Source organism: Dipodomys merriami, unplaced genomic scaffold, assembly GCF_024711535.1.
Source record: "Dipodomys merriami isolate MVZ:Mamm:240054 unplaced genomic scaffold, mDipMer1.0.p SCAF_3, whole genome shotgun sequence".
NCBI classification, from domain to species: Eukaryota; Metazoa; Chordata; class Mammalia; order Rodentia; family Heteromyidae; genus Dipodomys; species Dipodomys merriami.
In genome coordinates this window covers 17813518-17832051 of record NW_027204492.1, presented here as the reverse complement: position 1 = coordinate 17832051, position 18534 = coordinate 17813518, and positions in this window count along the sequence as shown.

Sequence of the window (18534 nt, the reverse complement as noted above, 5' to 3'; positions counted from 1 at the left end):
GAGGATCCAAAGAGAGTAGCAATGATGAACATGTAAGATCACCAGTGGAGAGACCATTTGAGTGAATACCTGTATGTGAAAAAAGTTAAATCATAATGTGTATCTGAACAGAAGATAACCAATGGAAGAGAAGTGTGACAATAGAAGGTGCTAATTATTTGGACTCATAAAACTGAAATATCAAGATTGAACTTCAGAAAGCCGCAATATAAAATAACAAAATGCTGAAATAAGGATACAGGTTGACCCATTGCAACGATGAGATGTATACGACACTGTGCTGAAAACGAACTTTACAATTTAAAGGGGGGGGGGAAGAGTCAGGGAGGTGGGGAGGGACGGGATGGTAGGGGAAAAATAAAGGAAAAGGTAGCAATGCTCAATAGAACAATAGAATATGTTCTCATTACTTTACTCATGTAACTGTAACACCTCTGTACAAGTATCTTTACAATAAAAATATATACTAAAAAAATAAAGTATTACTGTAATTTTAAAAAACAGTATAACTAACTCCATACACATAGCATGCTATCTTATGGAATATGGTGAAAGAACAGAATGGGATATTTCATTGTGTTGTAAAGTTTCTAGGTAAGGAAAGGTAGGAACTGCACTCAGTAGGCACAAAGAACAAAAATATCCACATTTGGTTCACACAAGATGAAGACAAACTAATCTTATCTTTCACAAGTTTCATCAATACCTTGGAGATGGTGATATGTAGCAGAAAATGTTGATGGACATCAACAAACCAGGAGCTCTCACTACAGAGACTGCATATACAAAGACAAATAACCCAAAGTAAAACAGACATATTTGACCATCATATGTACTTCCTGATAGAATAAATTCTGTCACCAAATTTTGTTAGTGAATTGATTCTTTTATTCATTTTCCCCACAATTACAATATTAGCTAAAAATATTTCCACTGGTAAAAACAGGAAAAGTTCAGAAGTTCTGTACACACAAATGCACAGATGTTGATGGAGATATGAAGACATGACCTTGAAATGTTGATGTTGTATGCAATAAATGCCTTGAGATTTCATATTCTTGTACTGTGCTACCCGATGTTAAGGAAAATAACAAAAAATATCATCCACAAAAGCGGTAATTGTGAAGGTAATACCATTTTCAGATTCACTTGTATTTTGTACATTCCCTTATGTAATTATAAGTATTTATATTCTAAAGTTCACTAAATCATTACATCTACATATCTGCACATGTACAGATACATATATGAAGACTGTATAATGAAACCTCATAAAATTATAAAAATAAGAGGGAGAATTAGGGACAAGAGAGAGTGATAGAAGGGATGAATATGATCAAAGTATATTATATGTATACTTAAAATAGCACAATGAAATTCCTTTTTTGAAGTTATTGGTTTATTTTATTTTTTGTAAAGATGATGTACAGAGGGGTTGCAGTTACATGAGTCCATTTCTTGTTGAGCATTGTTAGCCACTTCCTTGTTCTCCCACTAACCCTTCCCTCCCCCACCTCCCTCACTCCTCTTCGCACCCCCTAAGTTGTAAAGTTCATTTCCAATATAGTATCTTGTGGGTATCATTATTGCAGTGAGTCATCCTGTGTCCTTGTTTGAACGTTTTGTTATTCTCCTTCCCCTCCCCAGATTAGACAAATGTATATACAAGATGCTGGCAACAAAATCAAGTACAGTGACAACAGGGGACATCCCATAGTGGGAAGAACATACAAATGAAACAAAAAAAATCACATAGTACATGAAAAATAATAACAAAGAAAGATCTCTTGTGTCCATATCTTGGGGTTCATTTTACTTAGCATCACCTTATATGGTGACCATCTGATATATTATCCTAGATGTAGTTATTTGATTACGTGTACTCTAGCCTAGCTCTTATCAAGAATTCTTTGGTCTTGGCAAACATGGTCTACTAGAAGGAAGTATGGTTTGTTTTGCTTCCTTATTGTTTTGGTACTTTTTTTTAGTGTGAACATACTGTACAGAGGGGTTACAATTACATGAGCAAGGTAATGAATACATTTCTTATCAAGCATTGTTGCCTCTTCCTTTGTTTCCCCTTCCCATCCCTTCCCATCCCTTTCCATCTCCCCCCCCCCCCCCAGCGTGCCAAAGTTGTAAAGTTCATTTTTCGACATAATATCTTGTAAATCTCATTGCTGCAATGGGTCCACCTGTATCCCTATTTAAATAATTTGTTTTTTCCCTTCCCCTCCACAAAGTATACCAACATCAAATACAGTGAAAACAGGGGTTTATACCATGGGGGAGGGACAAAGAAATCATCTTTGTTAGAAAAAATCTATGTTAGAAACAATAGCAAGATAGACAAATGAAGAAATGCTCAACCTCCCTAGCCATAAAAAAAATGCAAATCAAAACAACATTAAGATTCTATCTCACCCCAGTTAGAATGACTATAATCAAGAACTCTAATAACAACAGATGCTGGAGGGGATGTGGACAGAAGGAAACCTTACTGCATTGTTGGTGGGAGTGTAAACTTGTTCAACCACTTTGGAAAGGAGTATGGAGGTTCCTCAAAAGACTCCACATAGAGCTCCCTTATGACCCAGCAATCCCACTTTTGGGCATTTACCCAAATGTTTACAAACAAGACCACACTAAAGCTACCAGCACAGCTATGGTTATTGCAGCACTATTTACTATAGCTAAGATATGGAACCAACCCAGATGCTCCTCAGTAGATGAATGGATCAAGAAAACGTGGTATATATACACAATGGAATTCTATGCCTCCATCAGAAAGAATGGCATTGACCCATTTGTTAGGAAATGGAAAAACTTGGAAAAATTTATACTAAGTGAAGTAAGCCAAGCCCAAAGAAACAGGTCCCATGGTTTCCCTTATTTGCAATATCTAGTATATGTCTGAGTCAAGCAGAAAAGGTCAGATAAGGTGATGTTAGGGAAATGAACCCTAAGATACGTATTCAAATGTTTATTTTTCTTTCGTACGATTGTTTCTAACGCATTTATAAGATTATTTCTTTGTTGCTTTGTATGTTCCTCCCACACAGTATAACCCCTGCTTTCACTGTATTTGATGTCGGTATAATTTGTGGAGGGAAGGGGAAAAACAACTCGTTTAAATAGGGATACAGGTGGACCCATTGCAACAAGGAAAAGTACAAGTCGTCATGTCAAAAACGAACTTTACAACTTTGGTGGGGGAGGCGGAGAGGATCGAGTGGAGGGAGGGCAGGGGGAGGATGGGAAGTGATGGGAAGGGGAAACAAAGGAGGAGGCTACAATGCTTGATAAGAAATGTACTCATTATCTTGCCCATGTAAGTGTAACCCCTCTGTACGGTATTTTCACAATAAAATAAATAAATAAATTAAAAAAAAAAAAGAAACAATAGCAAGAAAGAAAAACCATTTGAGTCCTTATCTTGAGGTTCATTTCGCCTAACGTCAACTTATCTGACCTTTTCTGCTTGACTCAGACATATACTAGTTGTTGCAAATAAGGGAAACCATGGGACCTATGTTTCTTTGGACCTGTCTTACTTCACTTAATATAATTTTCTCAAAGTCTTTCCATTTCCTAACAAATGGAGAGAAACCCTAGGTCTCCTTGGGACAGGCCAAAATTTTCTTAATATGTGGAGTCTTTTGAGGAACCTCCATACTACTTTCCAAAGTGGTTGAACAAGTTTACACTCCTACCACCAATGCAGTAGGGTTCCCTTTTGGCCACATCCCCTCCAGCATTAGTTGTTATTAGAGTTCTTGATTATAGCCATTCTAACTGGGGTGAGGTGGTATCTCAATGTTGTTTTGATTTGCATTTCTTTTATGGCTAGAGAGGTTGAGCATTTCTTCATGTGTCTATTGGCCATTCTTATTTACTCTCAGAGAAGTCTCTCTTTAGCCCATTTGTTAATCAGGCAGTTGTTTCTTTGAGGATTTGTTGTTAGAGGATGTAATCTTTTGAGTTCCAGGTATATTTTAGGTATATATATTGTCTGTTGTATGGCTAGTGAAGATCTTCTCCCAATTCGTGGGCTTTCTATTGATCTTGCTAGCTTTCTTTGATTTGTTGTGTTTCTGGGTCTCTATTAAGAAAATTTCATCCTGTGCCAAGGAGACCTAGGTTTTCTCCTATTCCTTCCTGTAATGCTTTCAGGGTGTCTGCTTTGACCCTGAGGTCTTTGATCCATTTGGAGTTGATTCTGGTGCAGGGTGATATATAAGGATCTAGCTTTAGTTTTCTACAGGTGATCAACCAATTTTGCCAGCACCATTTACTGAAGAGGCTGTCTTTCTTCCATTCTATGTTTTTAGCTCCCTTATCAAAGACTAGGTGGCTATATTAGATGGGTTAATTTCTGGGTTTTCAATTCTATTGCATTGGTCCTGAGGTCTGTTCTTGTGCCAGTACCAAGCTGTTTTGATTACTATGGCTTTGTAGTAGAGTTTCAAAATTGGTATTGATATTCCTCCAGCACTATTCTTTCTGTTAAGGATCGTTTTTGCTATTCGGGGTCTTATGTTGTTCCATATGAATTTTTGGATCGCCTCTTCTATTTCTTTGAAGAATGAGATTGGAATATTGATAGGTATCGCATTGATTTTGTAGATAGCCTTGGGAAGTATTGCCATTTTCACCATGGTGATCCTTCCAATCCAGGAGCATGGGAGGTTTTGCCACTTTCTAAGTTCTGTTTTGATTTCCCTTTTCAGGTTTTTAAAGTTTTCATCATAGAGGTTCTTCACTTCTTTGGTTATTTCCTAGGTATTTTATGTTTTATGGGGCTATTATGAATGGAGTTGCTTTCCTGATTTCAGCCATGCTTTTCTCATTGTTGGCATACAGAAAAGAGATTGATTTTTGAGGGTTAAATTTATTTTATTTTTGAGGGTTAATTTTATACCCTGTTACTTTGCCAAAGTTTTGAATCAGCTTGCGTAATTTGGGAGTGTAGTCCGTGGGATACTTTAAATACAAGATCATGTCATCTGCAATGAAATTCCCTTATAAAAGCAATATACTGGTTAAAATCTCTAATGTTATTAGTTTAGAATTGTGTCATCTGGATGTACAGTGTCTTTATTGCAACAAGATAATAGAATTAATATTTTCAATGTCTTCTAAAACCATATCACACAGCACATTTGCACACAGCACTCTTTTCTGCTAAAATATTTATCTTTAAAGTGGTACAGAAGGAGCCTAGAGCAAAAAGAGCTCAGGGCAGCACCCAGGCCCTGGGTTCAAGCCCCACAATTGACAAAAAAAAAACTCTTCAAAGTTGCATATTTTTCAAAAAGTGCCCATTGAATAGTAGACATTCCTTGAGTATATTTTGTGTAGCTAAAATAGTGATAGAAACACAGAGCAACAGAGACAAGACAATATTCCAGGACATGAAAATAGGCTATATTTCTGGAAGAGGAGAAGAAAGCTAAGAGAAAAAAATTTTAGTTTGCATTTCACAATAGTAAAAGTAGTCCTTCCCAACACTATCATGTTAACACTACTAATTTTTTAAATCATTTTCTTGTTATTTTTAAGGAGTTCTACAAAGGGGTTGCAAATTCATGTCAGGTTATGAGTACAATACCTCTTGGGGCTTTTTGCTCCTTTCTTGGCTTTCCCCCATTTTCCGCCTGCCATCTCTACCCACACATTACTTCATAAGCAACAGATTACAAATGAATTAACTGAATTGTAATCAGCTATATGGAGAGTGCAAATAATGTAATGCTTTAAAAAGAATAAGTCAAAGCCCAACAAAATAAGTAGCAGGAACTGGGTACTTTTGAGAGGAGAGGGTGGCCAAGTGAAGATGGGCAGAAGAATGAAAGGGCAGGGGTGGGGAATGTAGGCAAGAATTTATTGAACATACCACAGAATTGAAAAATGCAATGGAAAGGGTGTGTCAAAGGGGGTGAGGGTGTTTTATTAAGGGTTTACACAGATTAAGATGCATGGTACACATAAACTGCTTCAGTGAGTGGCAACTTCTATGTAAGATTACTTAAAGATAATAAAAATGTTTTTTTAAAAACATGAACAAATAAAATGAAATCACCATGGTTTAAAACACAAGGCCATAAAAATATTGAAGATTGAGATTTACATTACTTGGGAACATATAATATGTCCCAATTATCCCATGGATAAGAGAAATATTTGATTCTCAAATTAATTGTCAAATGTAAAATTCCATTCTTTTGAAATTTTGCCTCAAAGAGAAGTCAATGAGATATAATAGCATATGAGTTAGTCATAGGTAAGTCTACAATGTGGAATAGTAATGAGATCTTGGGTTAAGAATACATTTTAATAGATTCTGTAATGAATACTGTAATAGGGCTTATTGACTACGTCAAATATATATACCAGGCCAATTACGTGTTGTCATGGAGCAATGATGTGGAGTCTGTCAGTGTCTCCATGGGTAACATAGCCTCTCAACTTTCCCTATTTACAGAATGACATTAAAACAAATTCTTTCAAAGATTGTGTCTAACTTCAACATTCTGGAATTCAGTTTTACTGCATTTCTTGATTTAAAAATATTACTTAATGCCTATGCTCAATGTTGTTTTTAATGTTTGTAAGATAAACTTAAATAAAAATCAGGATTTCATTAAAATAGTGTGTGAGCTCAAATCATAGCAGCTCCTAAGAAAACCAGAACACTTAAGTGAGGATCAAGACCCTAATATGGGCTTTGCTTTCGTAGAATGGCATGTATTCTACAAACATCATTGTCTACTGTTTATTCTTTTAAATATACCTTCAAGAGTTAAGCAAAAACTCAAACAAGATGTCAAATTTTATTTGAAGACATTATACCATCAGGAAGTTGCCTTGGCTTTACATTTTTCCCTTGTTGCTATATAAGAAAGGAAAGCATGATATAAACAACTGTAGTTCAATGTTTTGAATGTTTATAGGCAAAAACATTTTTCTCTCTTCTCCCTAGTGAAACAGAAGTTTATGAACCAGTCACAGAAGAGACATCTGAAATCTAAATTCAAGTTAACTTAATACAGATCTTCCTAGCATATCCATAAACTCAAAGGGTTTTGAAATTCACATACAAAAGAAAATCTATACAATCCACAAAATCTCCAGGCTATTTAGATAATCATCTTAGAGATTTGTGTTCACAGCAATAAAAAAAGAGGAGGACTCATCTAGAGAATTTTACTAGTTTATGTTTTTAAAAATCTGTATATGTTTAATCACAATGTCAAAAATACACCCTAACAATAGTCTCATTCAAAAAATTTAACTGCGCTGATGCCAAGGAGAATATTTCCCAACTCTCTTAAGGCCAACAGAATGTTTGTGGAAAAACAACACTTGGTTCTGTTGAAAAAAAGCTAATGTTATATGAATCTAAACTTGTTAAATGTCAATTACCGAAAGTGAAAAACAGACAGAAATACTGGTAAGGATAAATTTCCAGAGGAAAGGAACATCCAAACCTGGAGAACGCTCATTATAAAGGCAGACGTCTCATCTGTAGGCAAGCCCAAAAGAAAGCTCAGGATTTTTCCATTCAGGAGAAAAGAGGGGTTCTATGGTAGAGCAACACATCTCCAACTTGATACACTACAAGAAAACAAATCACATCCAGGGAGGGAAATTAAGGTTCCTAACAGGAAAAGGCTTCAAGAAGGAACCCAATGCAGGAGGGCACAGCCAACACATTGATGGCTTTGGGGCAGGTGACATGAGGACTGGACATGTTGAGCTTGGTACTTTCCTCACTCCGACCACTCTCACTGCCTACTCACACTAGGTCAAGGACTATGTCTAGAGAAAACCCCTAGATCATCCACTATGGAACAAAGACTCCAGTTCGTCAGAGTTATGTGAATCATTGTAGTGGGGAAGAAGAAGAGAGGAGGGATGATAGCTTTGGAGAAGAAAGGTGATTGATGATGCCCACTTAGTGGTCAGTACATTGTAAACTCAGTTTGAGTCTGATATCACTGGGAGGGGTTGGGGCACAATAGCTTTCCTCTTTCTGCCTCTGGGTGGGGCTGTGCCTGGTCATGACCACTTCTGCAGAAATAGCCTGGAGCAAATGGAGCCAAAGTTCTTGCTATGCCAACAGGAGCTAATTGACACCCCGGATGGAACAAGGATGCTTTCCCTGGTTCAGTCATTTACTTCAACAATGATCATTTGCCACATCAACTTACCTTCCCAGACACAAAGCATCAGAGGATTTGCTATTAAAAGAAAGACATTTTCTTGCTCATTACAGCCTGCAATGTAAAACATCCAGAGATGCAAAGTCTCCGGTTTTCACCATTAAAGTAGAAATGATTTCTGACGACGTTGAAAGAAAATGTAACTATTTCCCTTCCTGTCACAGTGTTTCCACACTCACCTAGAGATGAGAGCACCCTATTAAAATAGACTCGTCCACTTTGGAAAGATGCCAGTGGGTAAACTCCTGTGACCTGGGGGTGGGAGGCTGATCCCTGATCCGCATCTCTCAGGAGGCAGGGTCACCAAGGGCAGAGCTAATTAGACAGCACTGAGTCATTGCCACTTGCATGTGAGAACACAAACAGAGAACAAACTTTGCAGAGAACAGAGTCAGTGGTTTGGGCAGAGCCCACCCTTTGAGCCAGAGCCTGGAACCACCCAGACCAGTTTGCTACAGACTCTTTTTGGCTCTTGCACTCCTGGAAAGATCTGATGTCCCTCTGCCCTATGGAAACACACCTGTTGGATTGCTCAAGCCCAGGTCTGACCACAGGGACACTTGTAAGCTCCACTTGCACTGACTGAGCTCCTGGGCCATGGGAAGAACTCACAACTAAGGTGGTTTGGTCAAGATGGCAGGGTGCCTTCCTGCTTAATGCTCTGGGCTATGTTCTGGCCACTGTGCTGATCACAGTCTCGGTGCTTGCTCCAGGCTGTCTTCCTTCCTATTCCAAGGAAGAATCAGTGAGGTGGTGTTCTATCTCCATGCGACCACATGCTCATCCATCCACAGTCCTAAAGATTGATTCATTGACCCCATCTGCTGCCATGAACAATCCTATCATCACCCAAGATGAGCATCCAGAATAGATGAGTAAGGAAAATACTCCATATCCACCTCATCATCTTCCTTTCACTCTAATATTTTTCTATACTGCATTAGGAATCCAATATTTTGGAAAGGGTGAAATTCTATTTTTCACCTGATTTATGTAATTGTAGCCCCTCTGTATATCATCTTTACAATAACAATAAAAAAAATTTTAAAAATTAAGTGTGTATATGTGTGGCAGTGATGTATCTTGATTTATTAATTTATACCCATTTCATATTATCCAGTGGAAAATAGATTCAACTGAAAGGGAAAAGAAAAATTAGAGCAGCATTTATTAGGATATGATAGTATGAGTGGGATAGTAATAAAATAACATGGCCATACAAATTTTCTGGTTGCGAGCAAAATATAAATGGAAGCATATATAAAAGTATGACTTCTACTTTTCTGGCTTGAATAACCAATTTCATTTATTGATATAGGGAAGACAAGGCTTGGGAATAAGTTTAAGACCTTGGAGAATGAAGGTGAATGGTGTGCCCTTAATGGTGAACACATACATTTATTCAGCTTTCTGATTGTCTCCAACTCTCAAAAATCAAATCTACTAGGTGAACCCAATCTGCTTAAGGCCATGCCAGCATGACTCAGCCTGGGATCAAGTTCCTGATATCTTTATCTCTACTTCATAAACATTGGTGTTACAGGCATGTGCCACAGAGCCTAGCCAAGACAATAACTAATACACTAATATAAAATTTGATCCATCATCTCTAAGTTTTCAATTAACAGTACGTGGATGGGTACAATAGCTTTCCTATGTTAGAGAGTTTTCTCTTCTGATCCAGATACTTTGTATTCTATGGATCATATATAGAGCGTGACAGGAAAAGTGAAGTATAACATGTTCATTCAAAGACCACTTAAGTGAAAAAGTTTACTTCCTAGAACACTCATAACAAAAGGGACATAATCATTTGACCACCTGTTTCAACAATGACGCAAATGCCACAACCTCAGGCAACTGGGAACATTATTACACTTTTCCATGTCAAGGAAGAAGTTGTCAAGGCTGCCATTCTTGAAGACAAGTAATAAAAATGTCATGATCTACTTCTTTCTTAAGCATGATACAAAGCCTAGGTTGCCATGAAACCAAACAATTTAATAAAAAGTAGAAAATTCAATCAATCAATCTGTAAATGCTTCCATTTCCACATACTTCAAACAATATACTCAGTATAATATGGCCTATTTTAAAGGACAATTCGACCTTTTGGCAACTTTTAGTGTGATGTTACAAACAATAGAAGTAAATAAGTATTTTTCAAGTTTCTTATATAACTGCTTACTTCAAGCAACAATGTTAACGTGGCTAAAATTAATTTAATCTCCTAGGACTTTTTCTGATATTTTGAAATCCTCATATAGATTAGACATGTAGATAATTTAAATTGCTTTTGCATTTCAAATTCATAATATTATTGTTAATCACACCCACAATAATTTAATATAAAGGTAATACAAGAGATTAGCTTTTAGCACATGAGAAGTCCCATTTTGGATCACCAATTAGCAGACAATAATATGAGATTGATGACTGTGGTTTGTGAAGGTGAGTTAACACTCTTGTTATGTAGTTTTCTTACACTAAATCATTCAGACTCTTATTTTCACTCTTTTGGGGCAAAAACATGAATTTGTGAAAGGTATTTTGTGGATTTAGACTAAATATGTGGCTGGCACGATGAATCTTTTAAGGCCATGGCCAGGATTTGTTTATCTATCTATCTTCTGTGAATCAGACTGTGTACCTATTATTCTATTCTGTCACTGGAAAACATTTATTTGAGGTATTATAGTGCTAAATATAATACATGATAAACACAAAGCCATGATGTGAAAAGGATACATAATGATCTGTGTACCATGGTAAAGAATGACCCCCAAATTGCTGTGGAGATACATCACAACAAAAGCAAAAGGACAAATAGAATTAGTAACAAGAGTTGTAATGATAACAACAGTATTACAAAACAAAATTTGAATAAGAAGTTATTTTCCTAGTATTAAACTCAGAGAAAATTTTGTTCTAGGTTTTTATAAAATGGGAAAAATACATTAATGAGAACATTGTCCTCAGAAGCATCCTGGCAATAAAGTATAATAACCAGCTATTTCATGAGACTCTTTTTCGTGATATATTTCAATGTAGGCAGACAGCATACTATGTCAAAGGGTATTTTCATTAAAGTAATTCTACAAAAAGGCAAATAATGTGGTCTCAATGTACATCTTTCTAATGGTTTAGTTTGATTAGTAAAATACAAACCCGGAGAAACAAATATATTTCACTTAGGTTTTTATACACCTTATTTTCCTATCCCAACTTGGATTTAGGTAAGAAACAGGCCAAAAAATGGCAGATGATAATAGGAAGAAAAAATTATCCAAATTGTCATTACAGAACAACTCTTAATATTTCATAGTTGCCTAAGGGACTTTGAGGTAGCTATCATATCATAAAACTTACTCAGTTAACTTAATAATAGATAGAAACATATTGTTTGTTCTCAGAAATATAAGCAGATGAGCTGACATGATCTCAAAGCTCTTACTACAAAACCTGCTGTATTTGTTTTAAATTTTTCTTAATTTTGTCCTGTATAATTCAGAAGTTATAAATATACTGACAAGGTCATGCAAACATGACTACTATATAATTTAGGAACATTTTTATCACCTTGAAAGTCAATCCTAGTCACATTAGAAGACATTCTTGCAGCCACTAATGTACTTTGTGCTTATATAAATTGCCTGGTCTGAGTATTTTTTCATAAATAGAATCACACATTATGTGACATTTTGCGATTGACATTTTTCACATTGCATAATTTTTCTCAAATTTCATCTATGGTATAGAATGTACAAACAATACATTCTTTCAATGGATAATATTTCATTGAATGGCTATAAAATATTTTGTCTATCCATTCAGTTGCTAGACATTTGGATGTTCTCTACTAATGTGATATGATGATTGATGCTACAATTAACCATTATGTACATGCTTTGTGGGAACATACATTTTAAATTATTTATGGTATATACTTAGGCATGGAATTGCTGACTAATATGATAACTTTAACTCTGAAAAAATATTAAACTATTTTCAAAAATGAATATATCACATTACATTTCCACAAGGCATGTATGGGGGTCCAAATTGGCAACCTTTGCAAACATGTTACTGTGTTTCTTTACATGATAGCCTTTTCTGGTAAACGTGAAATGTATTTCCCTAAATGATAATGATGTTGCTTCTTTTCATGTGCTCACTATCATATGTATAGCTTCTTTGAAGAACATCTACTTTAAGTCCTTGGCTAATTTTAATGGGTGTGTTTACTTTCTATGACTGAACTTGTCACCATTGAAATGCTTGTCTCAGCCTCCACCTCCTTTCCCCACACATCTATTGAAACCTACCCTCAATCTGGTATTGAGAAAGGGGCCTTTGGTAAGAGGTTAGATCAGGAATGCTCCAAATTATGTTAATAAATTAAATAAAAACTTAGAACCAGGCATGGGGTCACATTCTTGTAATGCCAACATTTAGGAGGCTGAGGCAAAAGGACTATAAGCTAGAGATTTGCCTGGGCTAAAAGAAAAAAACTAAAATAGAAATCAATGAAATAACACACAAAAACAAGAAAATAACTAAACAAAAGCCTGAATTTCTGAATAATTAGAATAAATTAAAAATAATATTAATAAAGATTTGTACCGGTCAACTAAAGAAAAAGAGAATATACAAGATGACAGTAGCAGAAATGGAGAGAGATCTTCACTACAGATTCCATAGACTCCTGATTTCAGAAATATTATACAGGAATATTATGAGTTTATATTCACAGTTGATAACCTAAATGAAATGGACACAAACTCACATAGCATTAATAAGATCATCTGATATTAAGATTTTTTGCCAGTCCTGGGGCTGGAACTCAGGACCTGGGCACTCTCGAGGAGCTTCTTTTGCTCAAGGCTAGCTCTCTACCACTTGAGCCACAGTGCCACTTCCAGCTTTTTCTTTTTATGTGGTACTGAGGAATTGAATTCAGGGCTTCATGCACGCTACACAAGTACTCTACCACAGGTCAATTTCCCAGCCCTATTAGGATCTTTTGATAAGCCAGTATTAATAAAAAGAAAATGGACCACTGATTAATAGCTTTCTAAAACAGAAAATTCCAGGTCCATATGAATATATCAGTAAATTCTTCCAAACATTTAGGAAGAAATTATATCAATCGTTTAAAAAGCATTCCAGAAGAAAGAAATTACAAAATTAGGAAAATCATAGACAAATATCCTTTATGAACATAGATATAAAAATTATCAAAATTATGTTAGTAACATAAATCCAACAATGTACAAAAACTATTACACCACAAGGGCAAGCATGATTTATTCCAGCTATTTTGTATGTTTGTATTCAAACATACAAAAATGGATAAAATCCAGGCACCAGAGGCTTGCACCTGTAATCTTGGCTGAGATCCAAAGGATTGAGGCTTGAAGACAACATAGGCAGAAAAGTCAGTGAGATTCCATCTCCATAAGGAGCAGCAAAAAGCAGAGACAGAGTTGCGGCATAAATGGTAGAGCATGCAAACAAGCAGATTATGTACTAGACTGAGTTCAAACCCAAGTGTATATCACATATACATATATATATATACATATGCATATACATACAAATATACATATATACACATATTTACTAGTTATACTGATACATATCAGTAGATATATATATATATATATATATATATATATATATATATATATATATATATATATATATCAGAACAATCCATCATAGCAACTGGCTAAAAAAGAAATGATATCAATAGGTGTGTAAAAAGCATTTCACAAAATCCAACATAAATTCATCATAACAGTTCTCAGAAAACTAAGAATAGAAGGGACTTCATTTAACTTGTGAAAACTTACAACTAACATGAAACTTAATGGTGATAAACAAGAAACTTTCACACTATTATCAGAAACAAGTCAAAGATGTTTCTTCTCACCACTAATGCCCTATCCCATATCATACTGAAAGTACAAATTAATGTAGTGGAGCAAAAGAAGAAATACATGTATGGTATTCTCACAATAAAAAAAATTTTTTAAAGAAATGTACTCATTATCTTGCCCATGTAATTGTAACCCCTCTGTACAGTATTTTCACAATAAAAAAGAGGAAAAAAGAAGAAATACAACATGTACATATAAGGAAGGAAGATTTAAATTGTATTTGTATAAGGATGACATGATTGGAATGTAGAAAATCTCTTCAAAATACACCGAAAAAATATTGAAAATAAAAAAATATTATAGCAAAATTGAAAAATACAAGGTTAAAATTCAGAAGTCAATTTCTTTCTTATATATAAGAAATGTAGAGACTGGGAAGGTGGCTCAGTGGTACAGTGCTTGCATAAGGCCCTGGGTTCGATTCCTTAGCACCACATAAGCAGAAAAAGCTTGAAGTGGTGCTGTGGCTCAAGTGGTAGAGCACTGGCCTTGAGCTGAAGAGCTGATGGATAGTGCCCAGGCCCAGAGTTCAGGCTCCACAATCTACAAAATAAAAAAGAAATGTAAAATTGGAATTTAAAATTCAAAATCCAATACCATTACAATTAGCACAAAACTATAAAACAACTTGAGTACAAGTCTGACAAAATATATACAACACCTATATGGAGAAGCCTAACAATGATGAAGAATCAAATCAATCTAAATATATGGAGATATTACATGTACATAGGGAAAATCACTGGGGGGGTTTCTTTTGTTTTCTTTTACTTTTATTTTTTTATTTATATTTTTGTCAGTTGTGGGGCCTGAACTCTGGGCCTGGGCTCTACCACTTGAGCCACAGTGCTATTTCTGGCTTTTTCTGCTTATGTGGTGCTTAGGAATCAAATCCAGGGCCTCATGCATGCAAAGCAAGAACTATACTACTGAGCCATCTTCCCAGCTCCTTTATTTTTATTTATTATGACAGTACTGAGGCATGAACTGAGAGCCTAAGTGCATTTTTATTCAAACCTAGCCCTCTATCACTTTATCAACAGCTCCACTTCCAGCTTTTTGGTAGTCAATTGGAGGTAAATAATAGTTTCATGCACTTTTCTAACCAAAGGCTTCAAACCACAATCCTCAGATCACAGCCTCCTGAGTGTTTCGCATAAATGGTTTATTATAATAATAATAATAAATATTATTATTATTACATTGAGACTCACTGTTTTCAAGATTTCAATTCTTCCCATGTTGGCTTATAGATTTAATGCCATCCCAACCAAAATCTCAAGCATTTATTCTGTGGATATAGACAGACTGTCTAGATTTTATATGAAAACACAAGTCTCACAATATCCAATATAATACTGAAGAAAAACTGATACTCTGCAACTTCAAATTTTACTATAAACTCACAGCAACTAAGATAGTGTAATATTGACAAAGAAATGGAAAAGTGATCAATGAAACAGAATGGAGAGCCCTAAAACCGACCTATATAAACATAGTCAATTGATTTTTGGCAGAGAAAAAAAATGGCAATTCAATGAAGAAAGATAGTCTTTACAAATGATGTTGGAACAAGCAGACAATCAAATACCACAAAATTGAACCTGGGCAGAAATCTTACACACTTTAAGAATATTAAGTCCAAATACACCATAGCTAAATGTAAATTTCAAATTTATAAAAAAAAATCTTTATGGAGAGAACACAGGAGAAAAGCTGGATGAACTTGGCTTTGGCAACAATTTTTAGGTACATCAGCAAAAGAAAAATGCAATATGAAATTTAAAAAAAATATAGCCATCATTAAAATTTAAATTTCAGCCCTGTGAAGGATATTGTTAAAGAATAAAACTATTTCCAAGGCTGGCCAAGCTCATATCAATGCGGGTTTGGTCTCTGGGGGCAGGCAGTGTGGGAATTGGCTTGAGACTCCTGACAGCCAACATGCTGGAGAAGCTGGTGTTGGAAGAGGAAGCAATAGGTTACTCAGAATATGCCATTTACATGTGATTCATAAGGTCGATAGTGTTATGACATTGTTCTAACCAATCCACGCATGTTGTTTTTGATACTACGTTGCAAGTTATAATGGCTTGCTTTTTCTTTGTGGACAACAGTGTCTAACCTGTGCTGTGTGGGAGAATAAGTGACAGAGCTTTATAGGAATGCTAACAGTTACAGATTTCATAAATAAACTTCATAGATACTATGAATCACCTGTGGTACTAATTTTTTTTTTTTTTGCCAGTCATGGGGCCTGAACTCTGGGCCTGGGCGCTGTCCCTCAGCTCTTCAGCTCAAGGCGAGCGCTCTACCACTGGAGCCATAGCGCCACTTCCGGCTTTTTCTGTTTATGTGGTGCTGAGGAATCGAACCCAGGGCCTCTTGCTTGCAAGGCATGCACTCTACCGCTGAGCTACCTTCCCAGCCCCATGTGGTACTAATTTATACATTAAAGAAACCTAAGATTGAAGCATGGAGGGAGCCATATTTTCAAGAAACATTCCAGATTTTATGGAAAATATCTCCAAGCCTCTTTAACACTGTATTCTAATTGATCAAGAATAAAGTCCAGCCAGGAGCCTGTGGCTCACACCTGTAATCCCAGCTACTCAGGAGGCTGAGATCTGAGGATCGCGGTTAAAAGCCAGCCCAGGCAGGAAAGTCCGTGAGACTCATATCCAATGAACCACTAGAAAACTAGAAGTGGCTCAAGTGGTAGAGTGCTCACCTTGAGCTGAAGAGCTCGGGGACAGTGCCCAGGCCCAGAGTTCAGGCCCCATGACCAATGAAAAAAAGTCCACAGATTGCCACTTATTGACCTTATCAATGAGAATGGTTCTCTACAAATATATATATATATATATATACAAATATATATATTTTTTTCAAGTTCTACCATTTTTATGTACCTTATATGCCAAAGCTTACCTTCATGATGCCTTCAGCACCAGGATAAGCTTGGAGTAGGGACATAACACACACACACACACACACACACACACACACATAGACACACACACACACAAGCTGTCCTATCACCAAAGCTTTGAATGTATTTGTGGACATATGTATACCAATACTGCCCATGGTAGATAAGTCAGGAAAGGATGTAGATATTTATTCCAATTTGATGTGATCACTCTTGCTACTGAGATGACATACAATAGTGTAGCTATCACAGTTACCAAAGTCCTATGATAGCTAACACTGTATTTTAAAAGTGTCAGGAAAATCAGCAATCTAGAAACCATGGAAGTTATCACACACAGAATAATAGAGCTGAGGCCTATCACATAGACAGTAGATGAAACAGATAGCATTATGGGTGATACCTGTCAGACATTTTGTAGGCCCTAAGACACACAGTAGCAAGTACCAAGCAAAGGGAACTGGAAACAGAATCGATGCCATAAATATTAAAAAAAACATTCATGGGACAACTGGAACAAAGTTTCTACATCATATTTTTTTCTCATGAACACTGGTTGCCACTGGGGAGAAAAAAAATGGCAAAAAAAACCCACAGAGAAGAATATCCAGATTTAATGATGGGTATTTTTTGAGTGACATAAATATAAAAAGGGAAGATTTTATGTGTTTAAAGATTCAGGATTGCATTTAAAGAATGTTTTGAGACCTTCATCTGAAGAATCTTAAAAACTATAGGTCATTAAAGTACACTGGGTTCTGGAATTTTTATTACTTTTCATTTCAAAGAATGCATTTGTATGGAACAAGTGAAGTGACATAAGGTGTGTGCACAGCATCTTCAGATCACAGTGTCACATGTCCAAATAGCGCAAGGTGTCATTGCTACTGCCCACCCTGCCCAAGAGTGAACACAAAATATCATCAACCTTGGATGTGGAAGTATTTAACTCTTTTACCAAATCAGCTTATTCAATGTGAGGGTGATCTGGCTAAGACATTTGATCACCATTGATCACCAGGGTTGATTTGGCTGATCTGGCTGCCTAGTCCAGTGTCCCCTTCCTCCTTCACCGCTCCATGTGTGTCCCTCCCAAATTGCATGCTCAGTCAAAAAGGATGACCATATATGTAACCGTAACCCCTCTGTACATCATCTTCACAATATTTTTTTTAAAAAAGGATGATTATGCTGGTCTTCAGTCAAGAGTATACAAATGTGCTGAGCTCCCCTGCTAGAACCGCTAGTCATTATATTTGTCACAAAGGTGTAACTTGAATACAAATAATTACAGCAGAAAAGGTCAAAAGCTATATACATATGACCATTTAAGATGATGCTAAGCAAAATGAACCCCAAGATAGGAACACAAGTGGCTTTATCATTCTTTCTGTTGTTTTTAATGTATTTATACTGTAACATGTGATTTTTTCAT